The sequence below is a fragment of the Parasteatoda tepidariorum genome, chromosome 5 (genome assembly GCF_982258835.1).
Source record: "Parasteatoda tepidariorum strain Cologne lab strain chromosome 5, Ptep-v5.0, whole genome shotgun sequence".
Lineage (NCBI taxonomy): Eukaryota > Metazoa > Arthropoda > Arachnida > Araneae > Theridiidae > Parasteatoda > Parasteatoda tepidariorum.
In genome coordinates, this window is record NC_141759.1 from 21860569 (window position 1) to 21875933 (window position 15365).

The 15365-nt window shown below is 32.1% G+C and overlaps 1 long non-coding RNA gene across 1 annotated transcript; it reads right to left on the reverse strand.

Annotated features, from left to right (window-relative positions):
- Positions 1-641: 641 nt before the first annotated feature.
- On the reverse strand, positions 642-13851 carry LOC147808662 (uncharacterized). Its single transcript, XR_015433638.1, has 2 exons — positions 9571-13851; positions 642-6471 (listed from the first exon to the last, which is right to left on the reverse strand). It is a non-coding gene; the product is annotated as an uncharacterized LOC147808662 (long non-coding RNA).
- Positions 13852-15365: the final 1514 nt, after the last annotated feature.

Consider the following 15365-nt stretch of genomic DNA (forward strand, 5'->3'; position numbering starts at 1 on the left):
AGATAACCATAGTTATTTTATAATATTTCTTGTTTAGTGGGGAGTTAGGATTTTGGGGTTGGCATGTATGCTTATATTGTAACTTTGCTACTACTTTATATATTGTGTGGAGATTGGGTATGGCATGCATGCTTATATTGTAACTTCGCTACTACTTTATATACTGTGTGGAGTTTGGACATTCGGGTTGGCATACATCCTTAAATTGTTATTTCGCTTTCACTTTATATATTGTGGGGAATTTGAACTTCAAATATGGCATGTATGCTTATATTGAAATTTTGCTGCTACCACTTTATTTATTGTGCGAAGTTAGGATTTCCGAGTTGGCAAGCATGCTTAAATTATTATTTCAATACCTCTTGACATTTCATGGGAAGTTAGGACTTCCGGGTTATTATAGACGTAGATATAAGTTATTATGGTGTTATCCTTTAAGGAAATAATAAGATATTTTTAAAAGTAGTTAATACTTATTGTGTATAATCAATAGAGTTAAATATAGCTCAACATTAGTTTTCATTATTCTCAGAAGTGTCTTAGTTTGAAGAAAAAAATAAACATTTTAAGATTATGCCCATTTAAATCCATATATTATCAAACGTAACTTCAAAAACATCAGAGCATTAAATAGAAAAACACTTTTTGAAAATTTTTCTTTATTGACTTTAATACGAGTTTCACTTATAAAAACACATTTTTCACTGGCTGTCCTCTGAAATTTTTTATAACTGACCATGCAAGCAAAATCTGAAAAATACAAAAGATTTTTTAATAAAAAGTAAAATTTTAAAAAATTTATCTTAAATTTCTAAATTTAAAAAAACATGAAGTAACAAACAACTAAAAGAAGAAGAATAGATTTTTTAAATACAATTTTATAGGATACAATGCGCAAGATAAAAAACGGGTCTCCCTGTGAATTACTTTTGATCTAAAGATCGGATATTCACGTTTCCGGACTCAATCTTAAAGGTTCGAAAGGGTGATCTCAAATATTCTCATTAGTTAGCGCAGACGATATTTTAAATTGTGAAATTAGGCACAAAAACGCATTTTCTCTGAATAAACATTCTTTTTTATTCCGACGCATTCAGATTTCTAACCTCCCAAAATATAGCCGCAATAGTTTGGTCAGGAGAGCGATCCAGAATTTGGACCCCTTTATGTTAATTTGATGATGTGGGTACTTTACCATCACCTCCTACATCAAGAAGCCTCCATACGGTTTGTTATAAGTAGTCCGCGCAGACTGTTTAAAAAGTGAAGCAGTTGTGCGCATGAACCCAAAATCTTTTATAAAAGTAATTGAGAGAAATTTATCTTATATATTTGAGAATTGAATCTGTAGTGGTTGACAAGTGAATAAGGCAAACCAATAATATTCATAAATAAAATAAATTTTTAGACATATATGTGCTACCACTTTCTTATTTTAACTATATTCTGTTTTAAATGACTCGTTCGGAAAGTGGATATCCTTCACAGTGGTCTGATCGGACTACCTATAAAAAACCGTGTGGAGGTATTTTATTTAGTAAAAGTCGAAAAATTTTGAATTGTAAGGCAAATAATTTCTTTACGTCATTTTAAATAATGCAATTCGATACGGTAAAATGCAAAATTTGAAGGAAATCGGTCGAATAATTCCTGAGAGATTCATTTTTGTATAAGTCTTATGCATACCTGCCAACTTTTTCGCATTTGGCGCAAAATATATACTGTATGTGGTAGTAAATATATACTATTTTTTTCTTTTATAAAATTTATTTAAAAATGATTTTGATCACCACTATTCTTAAAAAAATTATGCATATATATTAAAATGCATTACTATCATGGTTGTCAGCTAAAGCTTTATCAAATACAGCGTATTCTTTTGCTCACAATTGAAATTCTAATTCCATTTTACTACCACTGGGAAAAATTATAATGGAAGAGATTAAAAGTTGGCAGGTATGCTTATGTTTTTGAAAAAAGTTTTATATTTACTGAAAGTTATGTTTTGCACAAAATTATTAATCGTTAATAGCATGAATTTCATAATTGTGTCTCAAAGATTTTTCAATTTTGCTTAAAAGGTTCTCGATATATGGCGAAATACGCAAAAGATAAAGTTAACATTACGGAGTCCAAACTTTGGACTGCTCTTCGGACTAAACTTTTGGGATCATATTTCCTAGATTACGGATACCCCTTACATTTTGGGGATCAGAAATCCGAATCCGGTAAAAATAGTATGTTGGTTCAGAGAAATTACATTTTTGTGTATGAATTATATTTAATATATCGTCTGCAGTAATTAATTAATTAGCATATTTGAGGTCACCCCTTCGAAGCTTTAAGATTGTGTCCTCAAACGAAAAAATCCGATCATTAGAGGAAAAGGTACTTACGGTGGTAAGTTTTTATTTTATTTTGTGCATTGTATATGGCGCTATTTATAATACACATAATTTACGATAATTTGTTCATACTTAATAACTTATGATCTAATGTTTGGATTGTCTTGCACTAAAATTCAACCATAACTCATTCAGACGACGGAAGGAGAAATAACCCAAACCGCACGTTCTGTGTATATACGTCCTAATGAGTACGTATACGTACTAACACGAGAAGTGATAAGAGAATACCTTCTTGATGTCGCGTCCTTGTAATCTTAGGCCGATAGAGACAGATAGGCTATTTTCATATATGTTCTCGTTTGCAGTGAATCACGTGATCACGGTCCTACATGTGTTAATGGGTCAAGGTTTTAATCCTAAATATGCTAATTAATTAGCGCAGATGATATTATAAGTTATGAAATCAATCAAAAAAGAATGTGTGTCATATAAGAATTTATTTGGAGAATAATCCATAATTTTTTGAGTTCACTGCCAAGTAGAAGGAGGAACATTAAACAAGTAACAGTAAAGACTAATCAAATTAAAATAAATAATAAACAATTTGAAAAGGCACAGTAAAAAGTCAAAACATGGCAAAGGTCTATTACAATTATATGATCTTATTACAATGAATTCATTATTGTTCTTAAAAAACTAAACTCAGTGGCGCGACAGCCCATAGAGGGCCAAGGCCTACTGTGCCCATCCCAGTTTTCTTAACCTTGGGCTCTGGGGTGCAGGATCAGATGTTGCTGTCAGGTGGTCAGTCACCCCCCCCCCCCAGTGTTTAGTTCCCAAGTATGCTTGGTACTCATTTATCGACCCACTGAAGGGATGAAAGGCTGAGTCAACCTTGCCCGGTCCGAGGATCGAACCAGGGACCTGTGGCACGACAGCGCGAAGCGCTACCGCTCAGCCACAAGCTTATTGTTCTTGCTTCCTGATATTATTTGGCAATATCTTAATTATCCTGGAAATTTGTTTCTAGTCCTTGAGAGGAAACAAAAAGTACTTTCCGTGAAAAAGCAAATTTTTTTTCTCAATAAATTCGGATGATGCAAGCCAAAACAAATCTGGTTCAAAATATGACGAAGCCCATAAATTGTGACGGAAACGTCAATCTTGTGAAAATTGCTTACATCACTCCTACTTCTAACTGAGATTAGGTAGGCGCAAGTATAGGTAGGTATAGTTTAGCACCAAATATATTAAACGAAGAGTTAGGCTCTAAACCTTGAAATATTTGTGAATTTCGGTCCCTGTAAGGTCATAAAATATACAAAAGAAGATTCTTACTTTTCACAAAAGTGTCTGAAAGTAAAGAAGGAAGAAACGATATGAAATCTAACATCTTATTGTAAAAGAAATTTAAGAAAAGCTTATACTCGTATGTCTTTCAGAAATTTAATCGTAGCAAAGTAGTTTGTAGTTTAATACACTGTATAATGTAGTACAATGCAGTTTAGTAGCAGCATTTAATAGTAGGGCCCAAATCTCTATAATATGATACAAATGTTATTTGGTAAAGGAGATATTTCTGTCAGCTTTTAACCCTTTGACGGTTAGGGAAATGAGCAGTTTCCGTTTCATTAATTCGTGCAGTATTACGAGCAAACAGTATTCGAAAGTGGCATCTGTTTACTCCCGCCGTTCTTCCAAAACTGTCACCCTTCCCTGGCGATCCCAACTGCTCCGCTTTCTGGAATTGTCATAATAAAATGGTAGCAAATTATGTAGTCAAATTCGTTGGAGAAGGACAGTTATGCCTGCTTCTTAAATTGAGTAATAAGTAGTTTGATGCTTTAACATTGCATTTTATATGATACTTATAATTTTTGATATTTAGTGGAGAAAAAATTACTTAAGAGGAAAAATACTAAACTGAAAGTAACTTGAATTTCGTTATCACTAGGAAATACTATTTTACAAAGCGGAGCAAGTTGGTATCTCTGGCGATGCCGTAGATAGCTCGCCTCACGCCTTTTAAAAATTTCTTATAGTATTTGTAGTACGTAAATAACAGTTTTTACGTACTTTAAAATAAAAAATGATAATTATTAATAGTAAATTATAAATGATTATAATCAATTATATAATTACATTATAAATGTAAGACAAATATTAAATTGAAAGGACTAAATAAATACAACTAATGTAAAACAAATAATGTAGTGTTTATGAAGCATTTAAATACAGTAATTACCTAAATACTCTGACAAAGTCTTCATCAGACTCAAAACTTGACAAGCTTTCTGTATTACAATCATCATCATAATTATCTAACTTTCGCTTTTCAGCCATTTTACTTTAGAAACATTCTAAAAAACGCGCCAAAGTGAGCATAAAAAGAAAAAGGTAAAAAAATAAATTCCCCCTTCATTATGAAAAGAAATTTATGGAACCCATATTGCCATCTGTCGGCAGTGAAACTAACTACTTTTCGCGAGTAGGGTTCGTTTTTAACATAGTCAATGCAGAATAATAATGGCGAAAGAGCTCAACTCGTCAGGGCGCATTTGGGAAAAATTTCACTACGCCAGTAGTGCTCGTTACTAATCATTACGGTCGAAATCTTGCTCCCGAGCGGAACTCGTTTGCGCGCATTATGAAGCACGATTCGATTGCAAGCTGAACTCGTTCATAACCGTCAAAGGGTTAATTGTTGACCGCACGTTGAGGTCAGGAAATACATATATAAGAATCTTCTTACTTTTCATATAAGTGTCTAAAAGTAAAAAAGAAAGAAACGGTATTATATTTTAATGTGAAGTAAGCTTCAGCTAAGCATATGGGCCTCAGAAAATTTTAATATCAGCAGTGAAAGGAAAGCACAATTATTTAATGCTGATTTTCGAAACTCTGTCACCAAGGAAATTAAAAAAAGTTATAATTAAAAGTGCCTTACACTTGAAGCAATGCGATGATTTTAAATTATATATAAAATCTTGCCGTGAAGAATTATCTGAACTTTAGAACAGACATATAACTTAAATATTAAAGTTATTAAAAATCTCCAATTCGGCGACATTTTTTAACCTAAATGGAAATTAGCAAAATCACTCTCCTATTCTCTGTTTTTGCAAATTTTTATGAACCTTGTATTGTAGCAATGTAGTAAGTTTTAAATATTAAAAAACTGGACGACAAATGCTTTTCATTTTCACAGAATTGTGGTGTTTCTCCCAATTGACGTTCTGCGCCATTTTCATAATAGACAACTCAGGCTTTCGATAGGCTAAACTTGAGCTTACAGTCATGAGTAACAGTTGCAAACTGACAGCAGCTATAAAAATATCTTATTATTCTCAAAAAGCATCATTTCATAATACGGCAGAGCCTTCGAAAAACAACCTTAATATATTTGCGACCAACATTAAATGCTATTTTGTATAGTAGATACATCAGTCTGAAAACACAGCACAATCAGATCTCTAAACGCGAAACTGTCATTTAAAAAAAGGGAAATTCCTTCTGGTATTAACGTGACATTACTATCTATAACACGTTGAATGCCATGGGGGTCACCGATGACCGGCACTGAGTTTGTTCGTAGTGCCACAGGGGTCACAGATGACCGGTGAAGTCAAGATTATTAGAAACACATCGAGTAAATTTTTAATTTTTTTTACATCATGATCGTTACTAAAATGGTTAGAAGAAATTAATGCAATATAGAACTCACAAAAATAGTTTTATTTATATACACAGAGATGCCAACTTGTTCCGGACAGCGAATAAATATTTTAAAGTGGTAGTTTATTAATCGTGATTCTTGATTACATAAATTCAATTTAGTAGCTTTTTATCCACCACTATTTCTAAACAATTCGTAGGCTTATATAATTCACCACTTTTTACATACATGTTTTGCCAAACCATCCAAATAACTAGCAAAATCTGGCTAATATTTGCAAAGTTAGCAGTTATTTACAGTTTGGCCAGACTTCAAGAAATGTGTTCAACTTTTCACAGACACGTGGTAACAGTGGCATTTAGATAGATTTTCAAATGAAGGAAGTAAAATAATAATAAAAAGTAAGCAAACAGTTTAAAAATTACTTACACCAACTATTCCATCAAGCTGTAGAAAATAATATATTTTTAATTTTTAGAAACCAACATAAATACAAATAACTACATACCAGCGATATATATATATATATATATATATATATATATATATATATATATATATATATATATATATATATATATATATATATATATATATTTATATATATATATATATATATATATATATATATATATATATATACAGTCTAGTAGAAAATCTAGTAAAAAAAGATAGTAGTTACCAAACATTTACTTCAGGACCAAAGCATTTTACTTCAGCCCTAGTTGTATAATGCCTGACTCCTGGCTGTGTTAACACTAGGTTTACGGGAGTTTCTTATATACCTATCTTTACGAACATGCGTCAATTTGACGCATGAACGAATAAATATAACAGCACTTACAGAGAAGCCAACTTGCTCCGGACAGCAAATATATATTTTAAAGTGGTATTCAATTGTGATTCTTGGTTTAATAAATTCAATTTAGTAGATTTTTATCCGCCACTATTTCTAAATAATTCGCAGGCTTATATAATTCACCACTTCATAATTCAAAATTTATTTAGTTGTTATTTACAGTTTTTTTTAATTATATTGGAATTCCGGAGCAGTTGGCAATTTGGCATCTCTGCACTTAGAAGGCAGTGTAATTATATACTATAAGAAAAAAAAGAAGAAAATATGAGACATATATTTATGAAATATTCGAGTATTTTATTTTTAAATACTCGAACTAAGCAACTGAAACCTTCAAAATCTGACCCCCTGACATCAATTGACATTCTGCGTTTGTTCTTTTTATTATTGCTTATCGGCAACAGTTGTTTCATTTGAGTTAAGGCTATCGGATAATGGATCGAACTATTGACGGTACATTCCTATTTATTACTGATGTGATAATTGCATGTTTACTCAAAACTTTTTCTACATTTACAATCGCGTCAAATTTACGCATATCCGTAGAGATAAGGTATACCACAAATAGAACTTTAATATTTCGACGCTTTTGAAAAAAATCGACTTCAATATATATTTACCTTGATCAATGGATAAAAGTCATTACAAGAGATGAAATAAAAATTCAAACTGGTTTTGTAATTTTCCTTATAAAACTCGAAATGCGTCAAAATGACACGCCCCGTAAACCTAGAGTTAATACGATGATATAATTGCGTGGGGTTACCTTTCACCCCTCTGATAGTTTATTTTGTGTATCTTTGACTATAGATATAATGGTGTGGGACTACTTCTTCCGCCTCAGACTGAGTGTCACTGATAATTAAAATGATTAGTATGCCATACTGCTTCTAGTCAGAGCCTCCTATAACTAAAAGCATCTGCACGGTTTTTAATAGGCAGTCCGATTAGACCACTATAAAGGTTAACCAGTATAAGAAAGAGAGCTTTAATAGAAAATCTAGTAAAAATGAAAAAGTGGTAGCAGATATATGTCTAATAATTTTTTTTAATTAATTGATATATTTGGCGTATCTTACTTGCTTGTCAACCACTACAGATTCAATTCTCAAATATATATGAAAAATTTCTCTCAATTACTTTATAAAAAAGAATTTGGGTTCAGGCACACAACTGGTTTACATTTTAAATAGTCTGCGCAGACTACTTGTAAAAAACCGTGTAGATGCTTTCTGATGTAGGAGGTGATGGTTAGATTCCAGTGCCGTCAGGCTAACCGTGGTTTTAATTTCCATGTTACGCATATGTAGGTTAGTTCCATCAATAAGTCCTCCACGAAGGCAAATTTCTTAGATATTTGTTCTCTTAACACGTTGAGCGCCGCTTCAGCAATCGGTGACTGACACTGGACTTTCCATTTAGGCCACGTCAACCACCGGTGGCTGACACTAAAATTACATTTAGGCTGCGTCTGCCACCGCTTGCTGACGCTGACCTTTCCCATTGGCCGCGAAAAACAGCTGGCTGACAGCGTATAGCATGATATAGAACTATAAAATTTACACTCTTTTATCGAATTGCAGAAAATTTATTGTGATTTTTGTTTTAATGAATTAAATTTAGTAAATTTTGATCCACCACTATTTTTAAACAATTCGTAGGCATATATAATTCACCACTTTGTTCAGATAAGTCAGGCTAAACCTATTAAATTTAGCAAAATCTGTCTATATTTGTAGTTATTTACCGTGGCATTCAGCGTGTTAAAGGAGTTTCTTTGTTTTCTGGATTAGGTTTAAAACTATAAGGCTCTCTATGGAGTTGAACATTAGAAGTTGTAATCTCGAATTTGGGATGGCTGTTCAACAGCGGCAATAAGATAAAATTAAAAAAAAGCCTGTAGCCTGCTACCACTTTTCTTCATACCCTGATTATTGCCACTTTGAAAGTATTAATTTCCCGGTGCATTCCCTTTCCTTTTAAATCCTTGCATGCAGGTAAATTTTCCAAAAACAGTTGTTAGAGATCGGAATTTTAAAAAAGTGGTAGGCAGGATTTCATAAAATCTGGAGCAAACTTTTATCTATAGCTACAACTTCTGTTATAAAAAGAAAAAATTCGCCGAGTAATTGTAATATTGTTTACATATTTATTATATCACGAATTGTCGTAATCATAAATGGATAATTTCTTTTTTTTCTTTAAAAAAAAAGCGGAAAAGAAGTAGTTTTACAACCACATTTTAAACTACTCTTGTATGGATTACACAAATTTCAAGAAAGTATTTTAACGAGACCCGCTTATAATGCGTTAATATAATAACATAAATAACTTGCTAAAAGTGCCAAGTTATTGTTTTTAAAGGCTATTTACTTATCAAAATATCGGGACTTTTACACCATTTCTGGAATATAATCGATATTTGTTACGTTTGTATAAGTTTTAAAAGCAAGAACAAAAAATATACTCTAGTTTGAAATTTTGTCCGCGGTTGAAATTCATATTAACTCTAAGGAGAAATGCTTTTTTTTCCATGTAAATTAGAACTCTCTACTAAATACAGATTGTTAATAATGTTTTGCAGCTCTCTTTAAGTTTAGTTAATAAAAACATAAGTTTCTCAACCTTTAAATTCATCCAACAGGTATAAAATAAAGTATTTTTTTAATATATAAACTTTAACTTACGACATTTGTGACAGTCTGCAAAAATTAACAGAGATAAAATGTAAATTTCATTTTTACAATTTACAGTAAGAAGAGAGAATAAATATGATTTTTTATTTGCAGAATCAGATTTTGTTTTCATAAATTGATATCTAATTTTTTTAAAACAATTTACGATGAGATGCTTTTGAACAATTATGTGACATGTCATTAAGTAAGTTTGAGCGATCTTGTGATCAATTGTGTGACATATAATGAAGAAAAAGTGGGTAACTATGTGAACAACTCTGTGGCATTCAATGAAGAAAATCTAAGTGATCTTGTAAACAACTATGTGACAGGTAATGAAGGAAAAATGAATTATCTTGTGACTGACTGTGTGACATACAATCAAGAAAGAGGGAGTAATCTTCTGAACAACCGTGAGATATGCAATGAAGAAAGTTTAAATTATCTTATTAAGAACTGTGTGATAAGCAATGAAGAGAGTTTGAGTGATCTTGTGAACAATTGTGTGACATTCAATAAAGAAAATTTAAATGATCTTGCAAACAACTCTGTGACATGTAATGAAGAATGACTGAATGATCTTGTGACTGATTGAGAGACATGTAATGAAGAAAGAGTGAGTAATCTTCTGAACAATTGTGCGATATCCAATGAAAAAAGTTTGAGTGATTCTGTGAGCAACTGTGTGAGATGCAATGAATAATGTTTGATTGAACTTGTGAACAACCGTGCTATATGCAATGAAGAATGCTTGAGTGATTTTGTGAACAAATGTGTGACATACCATGAAGAAATTTTGAGTGAACTTGGTAACAACTACGTGACATACAAAGAAGAAAGTTTGAATGGTCTTATGAACAACTGTGTGACATGTAATGTAGAAAGTTTGGACGACTTCGTGAGCAACTGTGTGATATTTATTAAGGAAAATTTAAGTGATCTTGTAAACAACTATGTCTCATGTAATAAAGAAAGAGTGAGTAATCTTCTAAACAATTGTGCAATATGCAATGAAGAAGGCTTGACTGATTTTGTGAACAACTGTGTGTTATGTAATTAAGAAAGTTTGATTGATCTTGTGAACAATATGGAATAAAGAAAGCTTGAGTGATTTTGTGAACAAATGTGTGACATACAATGAAGAATGTTTGAGTGAACTTGGTAACAACTATGTGGTATGTAATGAAGAAAGAATGATCTAGTGACTGATTGCGTGGCATGTAATGAAGAAAAAGTATGTAATCTTGAGAAGAACTGTGCGATATGCCTCGAAGAAAGTTAGAATGATTTTGTGAACAAATGTGTGACATACAATGAATAAAGTTTGAGTGATCTTCTGATCAAATATGCGACATGCAATGAAGAAAGTTTGAATGAACTTGGAAACAACTGTGTGACATACATTGAAGAAAATTTTAGTGATCTCGTGAACAACTGCGCGTCACAAGCAATAAAAAATGATTATGAGTGCATTAAATCTGTCACAGTCATCACTAATTATATAATTGTATATGAGTAAAAAAAGTCATTAGTTGCTTAGATTACATTTGAAAGATCCCTATTTCCAGTAAAACATTTTTAAAAGAAATTATTTTTTACCAACCAAGTTATTATGCAACTGCGTGTTTTTCTAATTGTTAAAATTTCCCCAACAAATTTGAGTGATGAATTAGAGAAATATCCCTGCTGTCCACTCAAGGTTCTATATCTGGTGTATGTTTGTTCGCTTTTGAAGTGTCCACTGTGCTCATATGTTTTTCTGTTCCAGAAATGTATTTTTAATTTGTGATTTGCTAATTTGCTTCGAAAGAAAATCAAATACATACTGACAGAAGATTCTCGACTCCATTACGAATCTGCAAAATATAATTAATTGGTATTTATTGTATCGCAAGTCAGTAGAAATAATTTATCCAGTTAACTAACTCCAGTTAACTATCCAGTTAACCATTTCCATTTATCTACACTCTGAATCATTAAGGATCTCTATCAGGAAGAATCTGATTCTTCTATGTTAACATGTTAATGGATTTAACATGGAGGCATATGATTAACCATGTTAACCATACGCCTAGAATTTACTTACTTATTCAGTAACTAATTAATATTTTTGAATAATTTCTGGAAAAGGTTTAAAAATAAGCCTCAAATTTAAAATTTGATAACCACACTGTAAGTGATTTTCGTGCACATCAACATCTAAAATGGTGCCTACTACCTTGCAGTAAAGCGCCACAAATAACATTTAGTTCTTAGGGATTTACTGCACCGAGATTCGATGTTAGTTCTTGTTGTGAAATAAAGTAACCTCCACCATTTTTGTTATTCACTACCGCTAAAATTTATATTTACATATATTTACGAATAAAAATTTTAGATCAATAGAACCACTTTAACCAACTCCATTTTTTAAGCTCCCTTAAAAAAGATTGCTGTTTCTAATGGCACTTGGACAAACCAAGCTCGCCAGCCATCAGCTCTGCGAAGTAAGTCAGGAACGTAGGCCTTTTGTTTGACAAGAGAGCACTGCATGGGGGAAAGTACATCTTCGTCCAGAACACCACGGATAGATGGCAATACCACTCATTCGTAAAGCCAATTTAAATATGGATATGACATCTATATTTAAATTTGCTTCGTCTATATTCCTCGATTTAGATATAGATACGAAGAGGTAATAGAATTTTCGATTCCGCAGATTTTACGAGCACGTTTATCACGCTGCAAGGATGAAAGTACGTCTTGGTCGTCAACACGCATAGAAGACAGCATCACTCATTAGTGAAGCCACTTCCTTAACACATTGAGCACCGCGTCAGCCATCGGTGGCTGACACTGGACTTTCCATTTAGGCCGCGTCAACCAACGGTGGCTGACACTGAAATTACATTTAGGCCGCGTCAACCACCGGTGGCTGACGCTGACCTTTCACATAGACAGCGAAAAACAGCTGGCTGACTGCGTATAACGTGATATAGAAATATAAAATTTACACTCTTTTATGGAATTGCAGAAAATTTATTCAAAATTTATTTAATTATTGTGATTCTTAGTTTAATAAATTCAATTTAGTAGATTTTTATCCACCACTATTTTTAAACAATTCGTTGTCTTATATAATTCACCACTTTTTTCATGCTAAACCTTTTAAAACTAGCAAAATCTGTCAAAAATTTGCTAACTGGGCAAGCCATGTAAAATTAGCGTGGCGTTCAACGTGTTAATTTAGACATAGTTCTGAAGAAGGGGGAAATTTTCTCCAGATCCCAGTACGCACGGTACTGCTCGGAGACTGACCATTGGACTTCTGATTCCACTGATTTGACGAGCGCGTACATCCAATGTACTCTGTGGGTCTAAGTGGAGTCGAAGGCCGAATTCTGGCCACACCGGACTGGAATCCGATTCTCTAATCACTCGGCTACCGTAGTGCGAAAAAAGATTAATGCGATAAAAATAGAATGTTAAATTTCTATTTTGAATGTTGTGCAATGATGCTTAAAAAATGTGTTACAAAAATATGTTAGAATATTAACTTATTTATGTATGGTAATAATTTAATTATTGATAGTAAAAAGTAAAATGGTTACGATCCAAGAAACGCAGAAAAGATAATTTTAAATCATTTTGTCTCCCTTCATTAATTATATGTAAGAATTAATATCTGCCATCTCTTCCACAAGTGGCAGAAGGTTTTACTGTATTTTAAGTGGTAGCACAACATTCATACTTGATTCATATTTTAACAAATTTAATTTAAACTGTGCGTGATTGTGACTACCATTGCATTTAAACAGTTTAAACATACTTATAGCAAGCCTGATAGTTATCTTATTATGGATAGTCGGAATGAAAAGTTAATAGACTTGATATACCTTATCTACGTTTTAATCAATTTTTTAAGGTTGAATTTACCCTGACGCAGAAAAATATATCAGGGATATACCACTATGACTTACATTTCAAAGTATTCATATTTAAAACAAATACATTGAATGCAATATTTTTCATTACTTCAAGCAAAGAGCTTGAAACATTCATAAAAGCAACTCCATCGCCTGCTTACCTCATTGCTCAACCAAAACTATTCTAAAATTCCAGATGAATGGGATAGGGGTCGCTTCGCGGCCCAGGTGCCCAATAAAATCGAAACACTAGGACTAGGATCTTATTATGATTCAAGCGTTTTCTAAATGTGAATTGAGAGTCTGTATAATCTAATACTTCATTTGGTATTTCACTACCACTAGAAATGGAAGAAGAGCATAAAAGTTTGCATGTATTTCAAGAAATTTATACTTACTGCCTTAGGTACTCTCTAAAATATCAACAGAATTAATCAGTTTGCAATTTTAGTTCCTAGGAACTATAACTCATTTTGAAATAGAGAAATTTGTTTTTGTTTTGTTAGTATGTTTACAGATAAAAGATTATTGGAATATTTTTATTTTTCCTTCCACGTGTTCTAATGAAACTTTTGCAACTTAACATGTTGCCGCAAATGCCGGTAAAGCTGTTTTTTTTTGGTACTCTGTAGGCAAATAGTGGATAAATACTGTAAGAAATGGTAACTCAAATGTCACGAAATTTTTTTCGCTTGAGGCTAAACCGCTTCCTGGTATACGCTATGAAGGAACATTTCGCCAAATTGATAAAATAACTGTCGTCACTTCTTCAAGGAAACGAATTTCATCAAAAGTAAAGAACTATTTTGTTAGTTTATTTATTTTTTGTTGACTCTTCATGGTGTCGAACGGGAGTAACCAACTTCTGTTGATCACTTTCGAGTTCATAGCTTTCGCGCTGAGAAAGTATTTTCGTCAAAGATTTGAGACTTCACGTTTCGTCACAAATCACGTGATGAAATGATTATCAAAGACCCGTGGAAAAGCGGTATCAACCGCCAAGCGCTGAGCAAAGCGTGGAGGTAGCGGGTTCGAATATCACTGTTACCCTTCCTACTGTCCTTCTGTGTATTATGCTATCGGTTCTTCGATTTGACAAAGGTTTGTAAGCCTGAATTAAGCACATAAGCTTGTAAATGTTTGTAATTCTAATATATATATATATATATATATATATATATATATATATATATATATATATATATATATATATATATATATATATATATATATATATAGATGCAGCAATACCTTGGAAAATGTTTTTGAAATTGTCGTGTGGATGATAAATTTAAACCCTTTGGGACGGGTGTTTCATAAATGCATTCCTAAACAATCAGAATCGAGATGAAAAAGAATAAAAAGCGGTAGCTTAAATGGCTAATTTGGAAGACTTACTTTGCTTTCACTTTAATAAATCTCAGTCTAATCGCATATCTAATCACCATTAGTTCAAAGTGTAAATATATAGAATTTTTGTTATTTTAAATTAAGTAATCGTGATTTAAATAAATCAAACTTATTATAACCCCTTCTGCTGCTTAACTGCTAAAAAATAACTGCTAAAAAATTATTTTGGTTACCAGTTTCATCTTTTTACTCTGATTGATAAACTTTCATGCTGGTTCGTATTTGTGATAGTCGGAATGAAAAGTTAATAGACTTGATATACCTTATCTACGTTTTAATCAATTTTTTAAGGTTGAATTTACCCTGAGGCAGAAAAATATATCAGGGATATACCACTATGACTTACATTTCAAATTATTCATATTTAAAACAAATACATTGTATGCAATATTTTTCATTACTAAATTTTAAAAAAATATTGCAAATTTTAATTTTTTAATAAACTTGAGAAGTTTATTAGTCACCCGTAGTAATACTAACGTATGTAATCTA